A 9,763-nucleotide genomic window follows, 5' to 3' on the forward strand; every position below is an offset into this window, starting at 1 on the left:
TGTGGCTGCAACTGACTTAAGGCACGCAGGCAGAGCCTGGGCTACAGGATCTAATGTGCTCGAAAAATAAGCACAAGGCTTGTATTGTCCTGCTTGATCTTGTGTGAGGACAGATAATGCTGTACCTTCGCGTTCTGTGACGAAAAGTGTAAAAGACTTACTGTAGTTCGGTGTTGCTAGAACTGGAGCTTGACATAGGGCTTTCTTTAACTCATTAAAACTAAATGTATGTTCAGATGTCCAAGGGAGGACAGTCGATACGGCTGCCTCCTGTGTCGTTAACTGTATCAGTGGTTTAGCTAGAAATGCATACTGAGGAATCCATTGTCTGCAATAAGAAGTAAGGCCGATAAAAGCACGTACCTCCTTCTGGGTCTTGGGCTGAGGAAGACTCGCTATTAACTGGATACGGTCTGGTGTCAACTGCCTACCCCTCTTGGACAGTAAGTGTCCTAAGTAGACCACTTGCTGGACACAGAATTGAAGCTTAGAAGGGGACACCTTGTGTCCCATCTCGGCTAGGAAATACAAGACTGTAAGTGATGCTCACTCGCAAGCACGTTCAGAACGGGCTGTGATCAGTAGATCATCGACATACTGGAGCAGGGCAGTGTCAGTTGGCATGTGAATGTTGTCTAGTTGTCTCTTGAGTGCTTGACTGTAAATACTAGGACTTTCTGTGAAACCTTGAGGAGCGCGTGTGAACATATAGCTCCTTCCATTTAAACAAAATCCGAAAAGAAACTGGCTGTCTGGATGAATGGGGACACTGAAAAACGCATTCTTGAGGTCTATGACTGTAAAAAATGTGGCTTCGGAATCAATGGCTGTCAATAGGGAAGAGATATCTGGGACAACTGGGTACTGGGGAATAATACATTTATTAAGTTCTCGAAGGTCAATCACTAATCGATATACTGGGGGTGCATTTGGATCAGTACGTTTCATGACTGGAATGATCGGAGAATTACATACATTGGAGTCAGTTTCTACAACTACTCCTTGAGCCATGAGCTCGTCAATAATTTTGGATAAGGCTGCTACAGCCTCAGATGGCAATCTGTACTGTCTTATTCGTGGCAGGACTACACCTGGCTTGAGAGTCACACGATGGGGTGTGATTTGCATAAAGCCAACATCAGTTGGACATTGCGCCCATAGATGCTGCGGAACATTTGACAATCTCGGATCAAAATCTCGTAATACATAGTGACCCTTGAAGTCACGTAGGAACAATCGTATTCCCTCTGGGGAGCAGCATATGACTGCACCTAACTCTTTCAGTGTCTTAATGCCTAATAGATTTTCTGGACATGACTTAGTAAGTAACAGATCAGTAGTGCGGGACAATGGACCTACTTCTAGAGTAACTGGCTTTGATATTTCATTTACAATAGGTTTTCCTGAAAATCCAAGGGAAACATTTCTAGAGCCTGAGAGCGGAGCCCCTGGAACTTCGGCGTGACTTATAGTGGTCCTACTTGCCCCTGTATCAATCAGAAACTTTCTATCTTTCCCTAATACTTGACTATGAACATAGGGACCTTCTTGATCTACAGGTATCTCGATGAGAGGCAAGCCTACCTCCCTCTCTAGGCTGTTTCATGAATATGGCTGATACTCTGGATACTCAGACTGTGCATACTGGTACATCTGCTGTGTAACATGCTGTGTTGCAGCGATAGGCTGCGGTGCTGTAACTGTCTGTGGTGCATTGTGTGACTGAGGAGTCTGTGTAACTTGTTCTTGTCTAGGCGGACGTGGTCTTTCTTTAGTCTTACCGGTAGCTATGTTGTGTTTTAGAACTGCACATTCGTTTATAAAATTACCTGGCTGTTTACAATAATTGCAGTTTCCTTTAACGGGAGCTGCAGGATGACTGGCTTGATTCGGACCCCTTTTCTGACTGTCTTGAGGAACGGATTGTGCAACTAGTACTTTCATTTTCGTGTCTTTCATACGTTTCCTTTCGTGTTCTTGTTCTTCTCTGATTCTATTCTGGTGATATTGAAGCATCTGTAACATTTGGGACGGGGTATTAGCTTGCCAGGTACTTTCGACTTTCAAAACTCGGTTTTTAATTTGTGGACTTGAATTCTCGACTAATTTAGTAACAAAAAGATGAGGGTATGACTCGCTACTTGTCTTGAGGCCACTGTTTATGGTAAAACATTTCTCAAATCTGGAATAATAATCACTAATATCTTCATCTTGTTTCTGTTTACATGCTGAGATTGCATCCCAGTCTTCTTTTCTAGTTGTCAATAACCTAGGCAAAACTTGTATTAATAATTCTGGTAATTCTTTACATTTATCTCCAAGACCGGTACCTGGTACTCGTGCCTTATCTTCGGCTTCTAGAACTGCCCAATCGATCTTTTTCTCTCCCACCTCCCATTCTTTTTCTTTGAGTTTCTCATATACCCCTGCGGGCAACAAGACTTTTAACATTTTAATGATATCTGGATACGTGTATTCTCCCATACGGAGCATGTCTTTTAATTCTCGGTGGAACCCTGCTGGATCTTTGTCATGACAAGGAATTAATTTTTTCATCTCTAAGAGTTCCATCTTTGTGATCGGGGTGTAAACAAACACTCGTTGCATTTCACCACCGTCTGTCTTAATTGGATGCACTTCTCGTAACGGATTCTGTCTGTCTATGTAAAAGGGTTTACTTTCTGGGGGTGAGACGTGAACAAAATGTGGGTTCAGAAACGTTCTGTATTTGTGGCGCTGTTCTAGAATGACACTAATCAAATCGGTACCTAAACCTTTCCATTTATACTGGAGTAACTCGTTCAGGAAATCATGTAACGGACCTGGATCAGAATGTTGATCCTCATACAATGTAATGAGGTGCTGGATCATATACATACCCGCCAGTCGTTGCTCGGCTGGGGGCATTTTCAGAAACATTTGTGCCACTATTTCGTCTGGAAAAGTGGTAGAATCAGTAATCCATCGGACTGCTGATCGGACTAGTTCTTGTTCATGCATAGTACTTAACTCACTATAACCGATTCGTGATTTCAGAATGTGATCGGTAGCTTGAAATACTTGTTCTAGAGAACCTTGCTCTGGTGCCGGATGAGGAACAGTTTTCTTGTAGTCTAGACGTGAATGTCGGTCTGGAAATCTAGATTTTCCTACATACGCTATTCTGGCGGGATTCTCGTCCTCTACCTCTTCAGTATCAGAGTTACTTTCTTTCTCGCTTACTCGTGCTTCTTTGCGTTGTTCGTGTATCCTTATTATTTCTTTACGAATCTTCTTGTACATACTCTCTATACTACTGATGGTCTTATGCTTACCCTCGGCTATATTATCACTCCACCTTGTCAGGATTTTCATTTCGGCTCGATCTTTGGTCGGATAATCTTGTTCTCGTATTAAACAATTAATCAGAAACTTTAATAACATGAGCTGGATCTCAGCTTTCCTTTGAGACATGACTTCACTAATACTTTCTGGATCATTCCCTGTACGGATGAAACGATATATTCTGTCTAGATCGTCTTTCATATCTGGTAGGGTGACTAGATACTCGGTCACCTTTCTCACGCGTAATGAATATAAAACCATATTATCCTCGCCTGGGACTGGATCATAGCCACATTCGGTAAGGGCTTTTCTTATTTCTGCAACAGACTGATATCTGGGCGTACGCTGTGACGCTTGTGCATGTAATTCGGCTAACGTTAAACGCTTGTGTGGCGGCGGGGTTCCTGGAGGACCTCCCCCTGCGGCCCCTAAACTAGAGTCGTCTACTGATGCTCTTCGTCCTGGCAGAGTGGGAAATGGAAATGCAGGCTGGACTTGTATGGCGGGCTGGACCGGGGGTACCGTAACAGGTACTCCGGTGTCTGGAGGAGCGGGAAGTGCCTGATTTACAGGGACTGGCGGAGCGGGATTTGCATATTCTGGGACTGTGTCGTCCAAATAGGACGAAATGAAAATATCAGCTGCGGTCGGTTTGTGACGTAGCTTGGTCGGAACTAGTGGTGGCGGGAAATTACTGGATGCCTCTGGGGTCGCTTTTGGCAAGCCCTCGGCAAGAAGAGGATACATACCCTTAATAAGAGCATGCCTCTGTCTGTCTGACTGTTCGGTTTTAACTCGTTCACCAATCTCGATTAATTCCCTTTCTTGGGCCCGCTCTAAGGATTCTCTACTTAGTTCTGACTTTCTGATTTCTTTTTCGGTTCTTTTATGAGATTCTTTGCGCCATAACTCGATGGCATCTTTCTGTGACTGTCTGGCTTTCTTTTTCCATAATGCCTCTTCTACTCTCATGATGCACTCGGCATCCCATGTACCTGATACGGGCCATCTATACTTTTCTTCCAAACCTTTGGTATACTCTACCCATAAATCTAGATACAATATGGCGCTTATGCCATGCTTCTGATACATAAAATGACCTGGACTGTCCCTAGGCGGAACAGGAACTGCTGCTTCTAGCAGACCTTTTCTGGTTTTTAACTGACGCAGTTTTGAAAAGAGCGGCATGACTGAACTATAATCTGGACACAACACAATACACAATAAACACGATAATTACTTCACACTCATACCACGACATTAAAGTACATGAAGAACATTTAAAATAACAGTTCGAACAGAATACTACCTGGAATACGGAAAACAGAATACATGAATTTTCTCGAGAACAGAACTGACTAGAACAGAAACTAGATGCACTGCTGAAACAGTATGAAACTTACCGGTCTCATACAGAGACACGTCAGGACCCGCATCCACCGAAGTGGACACTTCGTTTTGTGGGTCTGTGTACCACCAACCCACGGACCAGAGTCAATTAGATTGACCCTGTCTAGATACTACCCCAGCAACGGTACTCACCGGGCAGCAAGAACGGAAGGCCTCGGACTGGACTGGACTGCTTCGACGCCGGACGGACGAACTTCGAACTTCTGTTACGGGTGGGCCTCCGGATACCTCGGACCTTGGACTCTCGGCTTGGGCTCTGGTCGGGACTCGCCGCGTTCCTCCACCGTCTCGTCTGGATGCTGGACCGCCTCCTCCGTCTCCTCCGTGGGCCTGAGGGATACTTAAAGCAGAAATATCTGCCGGTGCGCAGAAGAGTTCCGTCACGACTGCAGAGGGTCAGGGGGTCGGCGTGGCTTCACCGACGCGTGGGGAAAGGGCAGGTCCCTATTCGGGCGCCATTATGTGGTATATAAATAAATAATACCGGATCTAGGTTTGACTAGGCATAGCAATAACAGATAGCTCAATAAATAAGAGTCAAGATTCGAGGTAGTAGGAGTTTGCAGGTTTATTACAGCATAAAGGACAGGAACAGGACAACCTGCATAGGAATAGGATGGCAGAGCCCGACAGGGGGGCCCCGACAGCTGCCGGGCAGGATCTGGGATGAGCGCGCTAACATTTAATAACAATACACGAACATATATACTAAAACAGTTGCATTACAATACATATGATAGGCGGAGCAGTGGGTGTGGTCAATAGCAGTCGCGAAAGATAAGGGTGAAAGTAGGTGTAACAGAGGCGTATACATAGACATGTGATGCAAACGTAACAGAATATGTCATGAATGGGGCGGAAACATGGAGGGGGCTACCTAAGGAGCCGGGACCTCTGACCTAATGGTGCGCGCAAACTGGCAATGACGTGTTACTAGAAGAAGCTGGGGGCTACGAACTCTGTGCTAGGAGCAGAGACTGAAGTCTGGGGAGTCAGAGCGACATGTACCTAAGCAGTATCTAGTATCTGATGTTTAGAGAACATGTTGATATAAACTAAGAGTCAGGAGGGGAGAGGCTAACTTGATTCTAAGACTGGAGCATGCATTATTCTACATGTAGTGCGTGATGAAGAATATTAAATGATCATTAATACAGTATTTCTCCAACATGGAGACACAAAGGCTAGACTATGATGGTAACTATTGATGCGATTCAGTAGCTTAGGAATGCAGAGAAGGAGGACTAACTGATAACTGGAATCATAACATACTCTTGGCAGACTCAGAGGCAGAGCCAGGCTGAACCGGGCACTGCAAGGCAGGAAGTAAGTGAAGGGTCAGGGATACAGGTGGGGGCTGTATCGCTCCTCAGCGAGGCTCAGGAGACAGGAGCTGAATCTAGTGTCCGGGCCCTTTTGAGGCCTAGAAACGGGGACTTTACAATGGAATAACGTGCACACTGAGAAACGTGGCAACGTAACTTTAAATAGGCCTGATATTCGTAGTATTCACGAGAACTGGAAACTGGCATACTAGAGATGGACACAACTGTAATTGCGTCTTTAATCGAACATGGTGAATACATATGCATATCAATCATGCACACATAACATATGATGGATGACACGTAGGGACACAGAACATGGCAAAATTTACTTTTCCACACAGGGAGGGATGGCATGCGTGGGTCCCCCAATGTTTTCCTACCCAGAAACCCCTGCAAACCTGAAATTTTGGTCAAAAAACCCACATTTCCGTACTTTTTTGGGTGGGATCTCGCTGCCGGCACAAATGTCCTACCACCCAGCGTTTCCCTTGTTCTTCCGAGTAAAATGATACCTCACTTGTGTGGGTGGGCCAAAGGCATGTGACTCAGGCTGGGGGGCTTAATTTGTAAAACTTAAATATGACTAAAAACTACTTTTTTCAAAATTCATTTTTGGCATGTTCTGCTTTGGGGCACCCACACAAGTGAGGTCTCCTTTTACTCGGGAGAACAAGGGAAACGCAGGGTGGTAGGACATTTTTGCCGGCACGGCGATCCCACGCCAAAAAGTTTGGAAAAGTGCTATTTGTACCTAATTTTAAGGTTTGCAAGGAGTTCTGGGTAGGAAAACATTGGGGGACCCACGCATGCCATACCTCCCTGGACTATCCCCGGTGTCTAGTTTTCAGAACTGTTTGGGTTTGCTACTTTCCAAAGAATACCACCCAGTCCCAGGCCAAAAACTCAGGTGCCCCCCCCCAAATCAAAGTTATATTGCTTCAGGGTATTTTAAATTCACCACCGTACGATTTGGACCTTTTCCTGTTGCAGCCACTATGACTACCCACGCAAGTGAGGCACCATTTTTATCGGGAGACCTGGGGGAACGCTGGGTGGGAGGTAATTTGTGTGAGCCCAGTGATGCCAAGCTTTCCCAGACTACAATGTGTGAAAAAATTGATTTTTTTCTGCTAAAATTGAGGTTTGCAAGGGATTCTGGGTAAAGGAACGTTGGAGGATCCACGCAAGCCATACCTCCTTGGAAGCCCCCGGGTGTCTACTTTTCAGAAATGTGTGGGTTTGGTAGGTTTCCATAGATGGCTGTCTCGCACGGGGCCAGAAACCCAGGTAACCCCTCTTGCAAAAGCTGGTGAATTTAACAATGGTGAAAATGTTAAGTTCACCAGCTTTTGCAAGAGGGGTTACCTGGGTTTTTGGCCCCGTGCGAGACAGCCATCTAGGGAAACCTACTAAACCCACACATTTCTGAAAAGTAGACACCCTGTGGCTTCCAAGGAGGTATGGCTTGCGTGGATCCTCCAACGTTCCTTTACCCAGAATCCCTTGCAAACCTCATTTTTTGCTTGGAAAAAATCCGTTTTTCACACATTTTAGTGTGGGAAAGCGTGGCATCACTGGGCTCACACAAATTACCTCCCACCCAGCGTTCCCCAAGGTCTCCCGATAAAAATGGTACCTCACTTGCGTGGGTAGGCATAGTGGCTGCTTTAGGAAAAGGCCCAATTCATACTGTGGAGACCAAACCATTACCTTTAGCCAAATAATCTTATTTTTTGAGGGGGTCACCTGAGCTTTTGCCCCGGGGGTTGGCGGGCATCTTTGGAAACTACCAAACCCAAACAGTTCTGAGAACTAGACACCCGGGGGAGTCCAGGGAGGGATGGCATGCGTGGGTCCCCCAATGTTTTCCTACCCAGAAACCCCTGCACACCTGAAATTTTGGTCAAAAAACCCACTTTTCCGTACTTTTTTGGGTGGGATCTCGCTGCCGGCACAAATGTCCTACCACCCAGTGTTTCCCTTGTTCTTCCGAGTAAAATGATACCTCACTTGTGTGGGTGGGCCAAAGGCATGTGACTCAGGCTGGGGGGCTTAATTTGTAAAACTTAAATATGACTAAAAACTACTTTTTTCAAAATTCATTTTTGGCGTGTTCTGCTTTGGGGCACACACACAAGTGAGGTATCCTTTTACTCGGCAGAACAAGGGGAAAGCAGGGTGGTAGGACATTTTTGTCGGCACGGCGATCCCACGCCAAAAAGTTTGGAAAAGTGCTATTTTTACCTAATTTTAAGGTTTGCAAGGAGTTCTGGGTAGGAAAACATTGGGGGACTCACGCATGCCATACCTCCCTGGACTCTCCCGGGTGTCTAGTTTTCAGAACTGTTTGGGTTTGCTACTTTCCAAAGAATACCACCCAGCCCCGGGCCAAAAACTCAGGTGCCTCCCCCCCAAATCAAAGTTATATTGCTTCAGGGTATTTTAAATTCACCACCGTACGATTTGGACCTTTTCCTGTTGCAGCCAGTATGGCTACCCACGCAAGTGAGGTACCGTTTTTATCGGGAGACCTGGGGGAACGCTGGATGGGAGGTAATTTGTGTGAGCCCAGTGATGCCACGCTTTCCCAGACTACAACGTGTGAAAAATTGATTTTTTTCGGCTAAAATTGAGGTAAACAAGGGATTCTGGGTAAAGGAACGTTGGAGGATCCACGCAAGCCATACCTCCTTGGAAGCCCCCGGGTGTCTACTTTTCAGAAATGTGTGGGTTTGGTAGGTTTCCATAGATGGCTGTCTCGCACGGGGCCAGAAACCCAGGTAACCCCTCCTGCAAAAGCTGGTGAATTTAACAATGGTGAAAATGTTAAGTTCACCAGCTTTTGCAAGAGGGGTTACCTGGGTTTTTGGCCCCGTGCGAGACAGCCATCTAGGGAAACCTACCAAACCCACACATTTCTGAAAAGTAGACACCCGGGGGCTTCCAAGGAGGTATGGCTTGCGTGGATCCTCCAACATTCCTTTACCCAGAATCCCTTGCAAACCTCATTTTTTGCTTGAAAACAATCAGTTTTTTCACACATTTTAGTGTGGGAAAGCGTGGCATCACTGGGCCCACACAAATTACCTCCCACCCAGCGTTCCCCAAGGTCTCCCGATAAAAATGGTACCTCACTTGCAGGGGTAGGCATAGTGGCTGCTTTAGGAAAAGGCCCAATTCATACTGTGGAGACCAAAACATTACCTTTAGCCAAATAATCTTATTTTTTGAGGGGGTCACCTGAGCTTTTGGCCCGGGGCTTGGCGGGCATCTTTGGAAACTACCAAACCCAAACAGTACTGAGAACTAGACACCCGGGGGAGTCCAGGGAGGTATGGCATGCGTGGGTCCCCCAATGTTTTCCTACCCAGAAACCCCTGCAAACCTGAAATTTTGGTCAAAAACCCCACTTTTCTGTACTTTTTTGGGTGGGATCTCGCTGCCGGCACAAATGTCCTACCACCCAGCGTTTCACTTGTTCTTCCGAGTAAAATGATACCTCACTTGTGTGGGTGGGCCAAAGGCATGTGACTCAGGCTGGGGGGCTTAATTTGTAAAACTTAAATATGACTAAAAACTACTTTTTTCAAAATTCATTTTTGGCGTGTTCTGCTTTGGGGCACCCACACAAGTGAGGTATCCTTTTACTCGGGAGAACAAGGGGAACGCAGGGTGGTAGGACATTTTTGCCGGCATGGCGA

This window comes from Lissotriton helveticus, chromosome 2_1 (genome assembly GCF_964261635.1).
Source record: "Lissotriton helveticus chromosome 2_1, aLisHel1.1, whole genome shotgun sequence".
Classification (NCBI taxonomy): Eukaryota; Metazoa; Chordata; class Amphibia; order Caudata; family Salamandridae; genus Lissotriton; species Lissotriton helveticus.